A 10,844-nucleotide genomic window follows, 5' to 3' on the forward strand; every position below is an offset into this window, starting at 1 on the left:
CGGAAATCAAATGCAGACACACACCACACCACACATCCCTTTTGCCGCATTTTTATTTTAGGTACAAATTTCACACTTTGTTTATGCTCGAGCCCGCCTGCCGTGCGATCTTTTTGGCTTCGAGACCTCCAGGAACCCAAAACCTCTCTTTTATCCCGCATCTCGTGCCAATTTCGCCAGGCGCACCGGCGCTTCCTCACTGAAAAATCTAAATATCTGAATGGGCGTTAACGGCGCTGTGTGTCCTCGAACCTCCCACTCCTCTGCACTCCTGAGTTATGATTTCACACATTTTCCGGCCACCACATGAATGGCAGCGGGTCTTTAAAGGCCAATGAAGGCATTTAACACGTTTGCAGCAAAAGTGGCAAGAAAACGAGGTTGTTGGACAGGAAGCAACTATGGCAACTATGAAATGAGCTCCATTCAATCTGATCTCACTGCACTAAACACCATTAGCGAGCTGAAAACGTGTGGGAAAATTCTCCGTATCTGGAGTTTCGCAATCTCAATCAAGCTCCATCGATCATGGAGAACTGAGTCTGTGACCCAGTCTCCTCACCATTTGCACTTCCCGTTCAACTGGGCAAAGTCCAAGTTTCGCCGCGGCTTTGGTATGTTGCCTCGTTAATTAGACAAGATGCACCAAATGCAGCAAAATGCATCATTGCGCTCATTTGTCTTCATCAAAGATCCGTTGATAGTGTCACTCGTAGCTGCATTTCCATTTCGAAACTCACTTCGGCAGTGCGAAATTTGTTTAGGCGCCAGCAAATGCATTAAGTTCTCCTAGCCGATCGCCCGGCGCCTATTTCTAGTTAAGCAATTAACACTGTATGCGAAAAGTGACAAGTGGACGTCGCATACCTCAATTAGCTGCGAAAGGAGGAGCTTCTGCGCCACACCACCCCCTTGCGAACTTACCACCCCCCACCCCGTGAACCACCCACTCTACTGCTAATTACAACGGTTACAAAATATTAATGCAATTGCCAACGGCTGTGTTCTATTTTTAGACCCAAGATGACGACATGAACCAAGTGTCAAGCGCTGCCTCGCACTGCTGCACTGACAAAAATGTAGTACTACTAAGTACAATAAAACATTTTATACTGCATATGTTGGAAACAGAAGAAATGCATTTTGATACCACTTATATAGGTTTAAAGTTTAATTATTAAAGTGCATATCTTGGTAAGTAAACAATGCTCTGAGTAAGCATCGCATCAAGTTCATTTCGCAGTGCTAAAGCGCTTAATTAAAGTCAATCCAGTGGGCTGAGCTGCAGCTTTGCCGGGACAGGACATTGACTTCTGGTCCGCTTGGAGGGCAGCTGCTCCTCCAACTGGGAAAGGGCATCTGAAGTGGTCGCTGTCGAATGCGAAGTGTCGCGCGGAATGCGCTGCGTTTGGAGGAGCGACAGCGACACATTACACAACAGTCAATTAAAATTAATAACTTTTGCAGCGGCAGCACGGCAAAAAAAAAAAAAGTGAAGAGGAAAATCCACCGCTTCACATGTGTCACATCAGGCCGAAAAGCCAAAAAGCCGAAAAGTCGAAAACTCGAAAAATGCATCCGACAGATACGATCTGCATCCGAAAACGCCGCTCAGAGGCTTCAAAAAGCACGCACACGCGTGTTTGCGCCTTTAACACATGAAACATGAAGTTCTCGCCCGCCTCGCATTTTATTAATTTTGACGCGTCATTTTTATGAACCGCCACACAGTGAAAGTTACAGCAAATAAAGCAGAAGAATTCCCCAAGCCCCCAGTGCAAATAAAACAAGCATGTGGCGGCTCATTGACGTTGAGCGCTTTATTGGGCCCAAGCGAAATGCGAAAATCAAGTCACATGGCTGCCATTTCTCCATTCAGTCTGAAAGTTACGATCGCAACGGTGGAAAAGGTTATGTACCTCTACAAATCGTGTGCCTAAATCGCGTTTGCCAGAGCGTATGCCACGCATAAACATAAACTCCTAAAAGGGTGCATCTAAAGCCCTTTGAATTAAAGCTGTAGTTCAAATAAATGTAAATATCCCGGCAATGGGCAATGGAATTATTTTATTTTCACACTTCCTACGGCATTCGAATAGTTTCTATTAAATTACCCGCCCATGTGCCATAATCCAATATACCGAGTGCATTTCAATGCCATTCTGATTGAGACACTGTAAATAAAGGCAGACAAGGAGCTCAGCTCGCAGAAAAACTGGCAGATGATGACTTTCGCTTGGTTTAACAAAATCCGTATTATTTACACCTCCGGCAACAGGGACCCCGGATCCGGGACTAAGACCATTAGACCATTGGTTCGTGCAACAACGGAGGCGTAGAAACATGCCGTGCAACAACTGCGACAATCACCCCAGACGACTGTTCGCATTTCAATCAATTAATCTAATTTAAATTTTCCCTTTTGTGGCGCACACACTTTTTTTTGCATTTTTCCACGGTTCGCCCTTTGTAGCCACCACCATCACCATTGGGCGAGTTCCTTTTTCAATTTTGCATTATCATGCGCTGCCAGGTTGAGTGTCATTAGCGGATTCGAGTGGCCAGGGGTTGTCTAACCCTGGATTTCGACAATCGCTTTACCTCTAGCGCAAAAAAGAGCTCGAAGAAATCCAGGAAAAAAAACCTGATTGAGTTATGCCCAGCCACCGAAGTAGCAGCATCTCCTGCCCCCGAGATGGAAAAAAACCTCAGAAGGAAATGCGCATTAAATGCCGTTTCAGTGTAGCCAAAGTGCAATGAGCCATTTCCTGCTTTTCGCCGGCAAAAACTTGGGCATAAATGTTGAGCACAACCACAGACATACCAACGAACCGTTGTTTGCCTGCGAACCTGGGAAACTGGGAAATCTGCTCTCTAAAAAAGTGCAGACGAAACCAATCTGCTATCCGCCCACTCGTTCAACTGACAGCGGCCACGCCCACTGGCCCCCCACAAAAAAATAGGTGAAAAATCTGCAAAAACTGTAACGTGTGCCAGCAACAAGGATGCAGTCGATGCGTATCCATATCCACAGCCACTTTCCCATTCCCATCCCCACTCCAACTCACACTCACAGATCCACATCCAAAGGATTCACATCCACAGCAGCCGGCTGCAGGACATGCCATCTGTCAGCCGGCATTTGAGAAGCCAGCAGAGCAAAAACAAAGAGCAAAGTCAAAGGATTGAAACTGCCACAGAAAATATGGGAGAAGCAAGAATAGAGTGCGTTGCGATGTTCGAGGGGGGAAAACGCATCAAAACCTCACTCGAGATACAATTGTATCTTTGAATTCCCAACTGATACGTATGCCCTTGCTTTGGGTGGATCGCATCAGCTTGCAAATACCTTCTATAGTAATCATTAGGGATTATGAATGCACTAAGTTACATTTACCTCAGTTGGGAATACTTGATTCAACTTTCTTTAAACCGCAAAATAATGTCATTATTGAATACTTTACTTTAATAATACTTTCATATTTCTATATTTTCAAATTTCGAAGCAGAGTTATAAGAGTATTGCAGGCTTAACAAAAGTTGTGCTCTAATTTCCAAAGCCTGCCCACTTGACTTTCCGCTCGTGTGCAATATCCACACCTTGGTCCACGAATATCTCATAATTCAAAGGGCGCAACAGAGGGGCCCAGAATGCGGCACAATCGCGATGTGGCAACAAATGTGCTCGGCTGCAGGCAGCGGGAATGCGAGACTACCCTCAGCTGAGAAGTCCTGGGAGTCCTGGGGGGGGCCGAGAGTCTCAATCTGCGGCATGAACAATTGAACAATTGCGAAGGGGCGAGGGGCGAGGGCCACGAGAAGGATTAATGCTGGTCGTGCTGCATGCGTCGGGCATGCGTCGCTTTATCCTCACTGCGAGTGTACTCAAACTCGTATATCCCATTTCAGATGTTCCTCCCTTTCGGCGAGGAAGTTGGAAAGGTGTCGCCTCGAAAACCCCCGTGTCGCTATATCGCATCGCTTTGCAACCCCAAATTGCATTCGCTACCCATTCCCCGCTGCCTTCATCATTGGCAACTTTTCATTATGCTAAACCGTAAATGAAGAGGGTTGATGAGCGATTCGGGCGCGGTGGTATGCAGTGCAGAGGGATGAGGTGGTGAGGTGGTGGTGCGCCAGGTAAATCCATCCGAAGGTGGAACAAAGGACGAGGGAACAGGGAACACCGAGCGTGACAGATTAGCGCATTGCAAAATGCTGACATACGGGCGAAGGAAACCGGAGTGCGGCTCAGAGCCATGGAAAGCTGTCCAAATGCGGGGCAATCTTCAATGCCAAACTAGTCAGCCGACCAGGTTGGATCGCCTGCTGTGTGGTTCCACACTTCAAAAAAATCTCTATGCCTTTAAAGCAAAATAAAAGCGATATTTAGGATTTGCCATTAAAAAAAGTATCTTTAGAGTTACCAGTAAAAATACAGCAAGATCTTGACTTCTCAAGTTTCCGAAATTTTTGAAAGTGCACCGAGTTTCATTGCATACTTTGCGGCAACTTGCTCACTTCCGGCACTTTGGCCAACTTCCGCCGCCAACGTGCGTCGCCTCAGCTGCAGGGGCTTACCCACCTCCCCCCCGGAAAACAGCCCCCTCCCCCACAGCCAAACACTCGCAGATAAACCGAGATAGAGAGCGTCCAGTGCGGCAGACGCGGATATTTATTTACCTTTTATATCAGACAGACAGACAGACAGACAGGAGTGCATATGAAAATTATTTTTATTGCTTTGCTACCCTGGACGGACACTCCACGAAGGATCAGCTGGAGAAAATAAGCAGCATTTACTAGAGAATAAAATAACACTAAAAATATTTATACTTTTCCAGAATAAAACGTTTAGCTTTGATCGCGTTTAATAGCTGAAAATAGATTTTCTGTTTCTCCACATTTCTGTACATTATGCATATCTGCTTTTTATCAAAGAATTCCCAATCCACTGGGGATTTCCAGTTTTTGAGTGGCCCGATTACCTATGTACGAGTATAATCCTATTCCAATTAAAATCTCACACATGTATCGGTGTTTCGACTTCAAGAGGTTTTGCGTCAATCAAATTCTCTGGGGAGCCGATAGCAAGCAAATAAGAGAGAAAGACACAAAACGTGTTCGACTTTTTTAAGATATTTTCTTTTTGACCTTGGCTTGCTTAGGTTAAAGTAAAAAAATAATAAATTAAGATTTAAAAAACAATATATGAAGATTAAATGCCGTAAACTAGATTGGTACAGTAATATTTAATTACTCATAACTTGAAGTTACAAAGCGGGTGCTGTAAAACAATGTAATGACACATTTAGGAACAGGAGAGCTCAGCGAATGACTTTCGAAATATATATTTCGAAGAATACAATCTGGCGAGTGTAGAAGTATTTCAAAGATTGTATTTTGTAAACACAGTCACCGCCCGAACTCTCCAGGGTATCGTTCAAACGTTTCTCTGCCACTCGATTTCCGCATTTTCCTCTCTATTTATCTTTTGTTTTATTTTTGCAGCCCTTAAGTGGACAGCTCCGCAGTGGCTCCAGCGTTAATCATTAAATCTCGGCACGCACACATGGCCCAGCAGCGATAAAGGTGAAAATAAAATCATCCACATTTCATTTATTTACTGGGGAACAAGGTGAAAAAGCTACCCCCGGAGGATGCATGAATGGATTCACTGGTTATGGGACGCCTTCCCACGCCACCGATGACGACAGCACCCACGGCGAATCTCCTGCGCAATTTCGCAAAATATATACATTTTGGACCAAAAGAAAAAAAAAAAAAAAGTGGAAAATCGCTTTTGGGCCAAACCTAATGAGTAAACGTGGCGGCTTCCACTGCGATGACGCACATGTTGTCGCCAGTTGTCCTTGACGCCCGCCCTGCCATTTTTTCGATGAGGCTGATGATGATGATGACGGCGATTACTTACAACAAACTGAGGTAGCTGCAGGCCAAATGGCCAAATGAGGGCTGATCCCGGGCGGAAAACTACCCCACAGTGCTTTCTGATTTCGTCCCTTTCGCGATGATGTCAACAATGCGATCTCGATTCCAGTTTCTGCTGCAATTGAGGTGAAAGAACAACAGCAGCAGCCGAAAGGTGGAAGCCCTCGCCTCTCCGCATCCCTCAAAACGCCCGTGTCCCATGTTCCATGTTCCATGTGCACATGTGACTGACTTTTGTCTTCTGTCTGACTGCCAACCAAAGAATCCACCACCAATCACTGAAAAAAGGTGACTGAAACTTGTTTTTTTCGCCCGTTAGCTGGTTGCTGGTCGGGCACAGTGGACAAAAGTTGAGGCAGAAGTGCAATGAAATCATTAGAATGTTTAAAAGTACTGCATAATTAATATAACTTCCCTAAATATTGTAATATTTATTTGAGAGTATCGCTTGGCTCTAATCATATGTAATGGTTGAATAAATATACCCAAATACTACGAGCTTTTCCCGGCAAGTTCAAGCCAAACTTTTACATTCTTCTGGTTCTTGTATTAAATTCAAATCAAATCTGTTTTCTGGTTTGGCACCACTGTGCGGAGTCTGAATTGTTCTGATTTTGCTGCTCGATTTCTCTGCACGCGAGTCCTGGATTTTTCCTTTGTCCTGTGGTAGGTCGTCAGACGCGTGCCGCAATCTCGCTTCCCACTGCTGCTTGCTTAATTTTGTTGTATTTTTTATTATTGTGCTTTTTCGGCGAGCGTTCATTTGCTTATTTGTTTGTTCACTTTGTCCGCTGATGCGGCCGCATCAAGGTAAACTTCGCTGGGTGAGCGTGTCCTGATCCTTTGGCTGTTTGTTATTGTTTTCATTGAACGGGCTGCCGGCGGCCAAATGGGATTTATTATTATTTTTATACTTTGAATATTGTTTCTATAGCGGAGAGTTGGCAGCAATTTCATTTTGCATTTTTTCATTTTTATTAGCTTTTCGAGATTTCCTGGCCAACGGAGTGTTTAACCTTTTAGCAGCTAATGTTACATCTATTTGAAGGACGTGTCCTCAACCTTTTCGAAAACCGACTCAAGTATTTGCTCAGCTGAGCGTGAGTTCTGTGACGTGTGCCCTAGTATCTGTTTCAATTTTCCTTAATTTCCCTCGAACGCAACGCAAACAGTTTTTGCGTAAAATAAACACGGTCTAGAAAATATTAAATTACCGGATTTGAGTGGGGAAACGGTAAAGTTTTCCAAACTATGCGGGCAAACTTCGATCTCTCTTTCGCTCGGCACTCTCTTTCTCTCGGAAAACTCACTCCTCTGCATTTTCAAGCCCTTGTTTTACAGTATTTCCCTCAATGATTCAGGTAAACCGTTAGGCTGCTTAGGACTACAAAAGGCGAACCACAAAATCACTGCCATACAACGCACACGTGCCTAAATATTTCCAATATATCTGCCCTCTCTTTCGCGCAAGGACCTTTTCCAGCTGCTTCTCTTTTTGGTGAATGAAAATGGGCACAGACATTCAAATGCAGTTCGAAACAAAAGTCAACAATTGACAGTTATGGAAACAGATAACGATGATCGCTCTGACAACGTTTAGCATGCTGATGATGTTGTTAGGGTTGTCAACGATAACAGTTGTTGTTGGCACACTTCAAGGATCAACCGAAAGGATTTGGAGGAGAAAGAAAGCAGAGAAGAAGGCCGCCTCAATCAAATTGTCTTCATGAATAATTCAATAAAATTTAAATAATTATAAGGTTAAAGGTTTAATATTAAGTATTTGAGACATGTAATTCATTGCCCACATTAGAGGCAATTGTAACCCTCTCTGCTTATAATATTTCATTAGTTTCCAAGACAATAAGCAATCAGTTTGCGCTGCTTTCCACGAAAATCAAACCAGGAATCGCACTTTGCGCCTGCGACGAGCACTTTTCACGAGGGGGAAAATCTTCCCACACAAGAACCACACACTTGACTAAAGCCACCGCCCCAATCAAGTTCTAACCCTTGAAAAATAGATGGGGGAAATGGGGCTTAGACCGCTGTACATGCATTTTGGGGACGAGGAGGAAATTTGACATTTCCCCGCCGCCACTTAAATGTCACATAAAGTGTTAAACGAAATGAGGCAAAGGCGGCCGCAGAACAGAGGACACTTGAGACTTCGATTCCGATTGCGATGCCGATGCCGAGAGTCCGATGTTTGTGGCGACCCCAAAATGTGCATCACTCTGCACCACCGAAGCCAGCAGCACCACCACCACCAGCAATAGCACTACACCACTTTCTATGCCATATAGAACCATATAGAACCACCACATTGTGAAAAGTATTTATGCAGTCATTACTTTTCGGTTCGGTTTCGAATTGAATTGGTTTCGGGTTCTTTTGTTTTTCGGGGCCGCGCAAAGTTTACTGCTAATTAAAAATTGTGGAAAAACAAGAAACATGCATGCAATTCAATCCTCAGCTCAGGAGTGGTGGGAATGGGAATGGGATGACCCATCTGGAGATCTGATATTTACAGCCAACACCCCGAAAAGGATTGCATTTTCCCAGAGTCCTTTGCCCACTTCTCGTCGATCTGTCGATTGTAAGTGAAATTAATTGATTCCCCCGTCGATGACGTCAATGCGGAACCACCGAAGGTACTTAGCTAACTCTATTTCATGTGGGTACCAGCAGCGGTGGGTGAGAATTTCGAAGTCGTCGAAGCCAAAGGCGAGAAGCAATCGGAAAATGATCGACAAATCCAATTTAAATGCAGAACTTACAGTGGGTGTCGCCTTCGAGAGCCTGGGAAGAAAATCCTCGAGTGCGAAATGCGGGACGTGGTAATTGAAGGTACTCGCCATTGAAGTCGGATACATTTCGATTCGGATGTGTGTCAATTACGTGGTTAATGAGGGCAACTCCTGGGGGAACAGGAAGTTGGACAGTTGGGAAATTGCCGTCGCCAGGATTAAAACTATATATATGAAGGCGGATTAAGATCTACGAAACTCGGGGAGTTAGCCTTTAGATGTTCAGCTAGATGTATTGTTTTCCAGTTCAGGCACCAATTTTAAAATATGTTTTCGTAAGTATCTATTCTGGTTCATTCGCGCATTTATCTCATTTTCCCATTTCCCGGGGGCTTTTCCGCCAATCGAGTGAGCGCAACAGGTGCAACCGATGGACGACCAATGTGCGCACCTTGCCCGCTTCGCATTAAACACCCACGCCACCTCACACAGATACTCAACACACACGCAGACGCGAGTGAACGGCAACTAATTAACATACAAAATGAATGCGAAGCAACAAAAAAGCGGCCTCTCCCTCGCTATCCCTCTCTCGCTTGCTCCGCGGCCGCTCTCTCTTTCCCGCTCATGCCAGTACGTTTCAAGTGAGAAAATTATGAAGCTCCACCTATTTTACACGTACGCACACACGTAGCGACCGCGTTGGTGTGTGTATGGGTGTGCGAGGGAGAGGGGGAACACATGTTAACCGCATTAAAAATTAATGTACAAATTGTTTATTATGTTGTCGAGTCCGCCTTTTGTTTTTGCTTTTTATTAAAGACTGTTTTTTGGGAATATTTGCGTTCATATTTATCTGTGCGTTTGGTTTTTTCGATAAGTAGAATTATACCATAAATATCTATTTATCCAGCTATATTTTTAGTTTTTCCAATCGATATCTTTCTTTGAGCAGCAAAATATCAAACAAACAAAAAAAACAATATCCCAAGAGGCCTCCAAAACTTGTTGATGGAGCCAAAGAATCAAGCCACTTGCATTCTCTCTTCGTTAGAATTCTTCGCTTCTCCGAGGTCTCTTGGATCTTTGAATCTTTGAATCTTTGGATCTCTTGGATCTCGGTTCTTCTGTCATTTCGTAGACGTGTCCATTGATGGACATTCTCAAGAACTCGCCCATCAGCGAACGATGTCATTAATGTGTGGCAATCGCGGAACGATTTCGGTATTTCTTACTCGGAAATCGCAGCAGAGGAAATTTTGCAATCGCAAGTGCAAATGAGTTTGTCCGTTAACGCAGCGATGTGGCCAGTAAAGGGTTAAGGGATTCCCTGGAAAAAAAGCCCCTTCATCTCGCACCGCCAAATTTCCCCGAAAGAAAAACGATCGAAAGCTTTCTTGGGTGGGCAATTAATCATGAAGATATGCATTTGGGTAACTCCCACACGGGAATTATTTTGCACTAAGCTTGATTCAGCATACGGACTTGAATAAATATTATAATACAAGTAAATAATTAAATTCCTTTCTGCGAATGCCTCATGATTTCTATTAATATCTGAGTGTAAAGCTGTTTCTCAAAAATATATTCTAATCTTAATGTTGTGATATGCAAATTATTTAAGCTTCACTCTTTAGTATTAATACTCAGAGGCACGGAGTATTAAAGAAACTGCGAATAAAACCGAATTAAATTTGATGGTTGGCGGAAAAGTTAATGGAAAGACTCATAAGTCGCTTTATCAATAAAACAGAAATTTGGGCAAATGTTAATATAGTGAAATCCCGCATAACGGCCATATGTTTACGAGCAACGCGAAGAACAAAAGAGGCCACCCTTACGTAGTGCTTACGTCACGGGACTACGAGAGGAGAGGCACTGCCGGCGCTTAACATTTACGATATGCCACAACAGAGCGCTGTTATGTTAAACAGAGAGAGAGAGCGCTCTGCTGGCACCACCACCAACACACCAACACACCCCCCAACCCCATCAGCCGTCAGAGCATTAGAGCACCAACACACTCCCCCCGCCCGCTCGAATCACCTCGTACATCGCAACGGTGAACCGTTACACCGTTATATTATGCTGGTGGTGGCGGCACACGGAGCACACACACAAACAGCGCCCTCTCTCACTCTC

The 10,844-nt window shown here is 44.3% G+C and overlaps 1 protein-coding gene across 4 annotated transcripts in view; it reads right to left on the reverse strand.

Annotated features, from left to right (window-relative positions):
• The window catches only part of LOC122621647, a 107,091-nt gene that overhangs the window by 77,868 nt on the left and 18,379 nt on the right, over window positions 1–10,844 (reverse strand). The window lies entirely within an intron of this gene.

The sequence above is a fragment of the Drosophila teissieri genome, chromosome 3R, assembly GCF_016746235.2.
Source record: "Drosophila teissieri strain GT53w chromosome 3R, Prin_Dtei_1.1, whole genome shotgun sequence".
In the NCBI taxonomy this organism is placed as follows: Eukaryota; Metazoa; Arthropoda; class Insecta; order Diptera; family Drosophilidae; genus Drosophila; species Drosophila teissieri.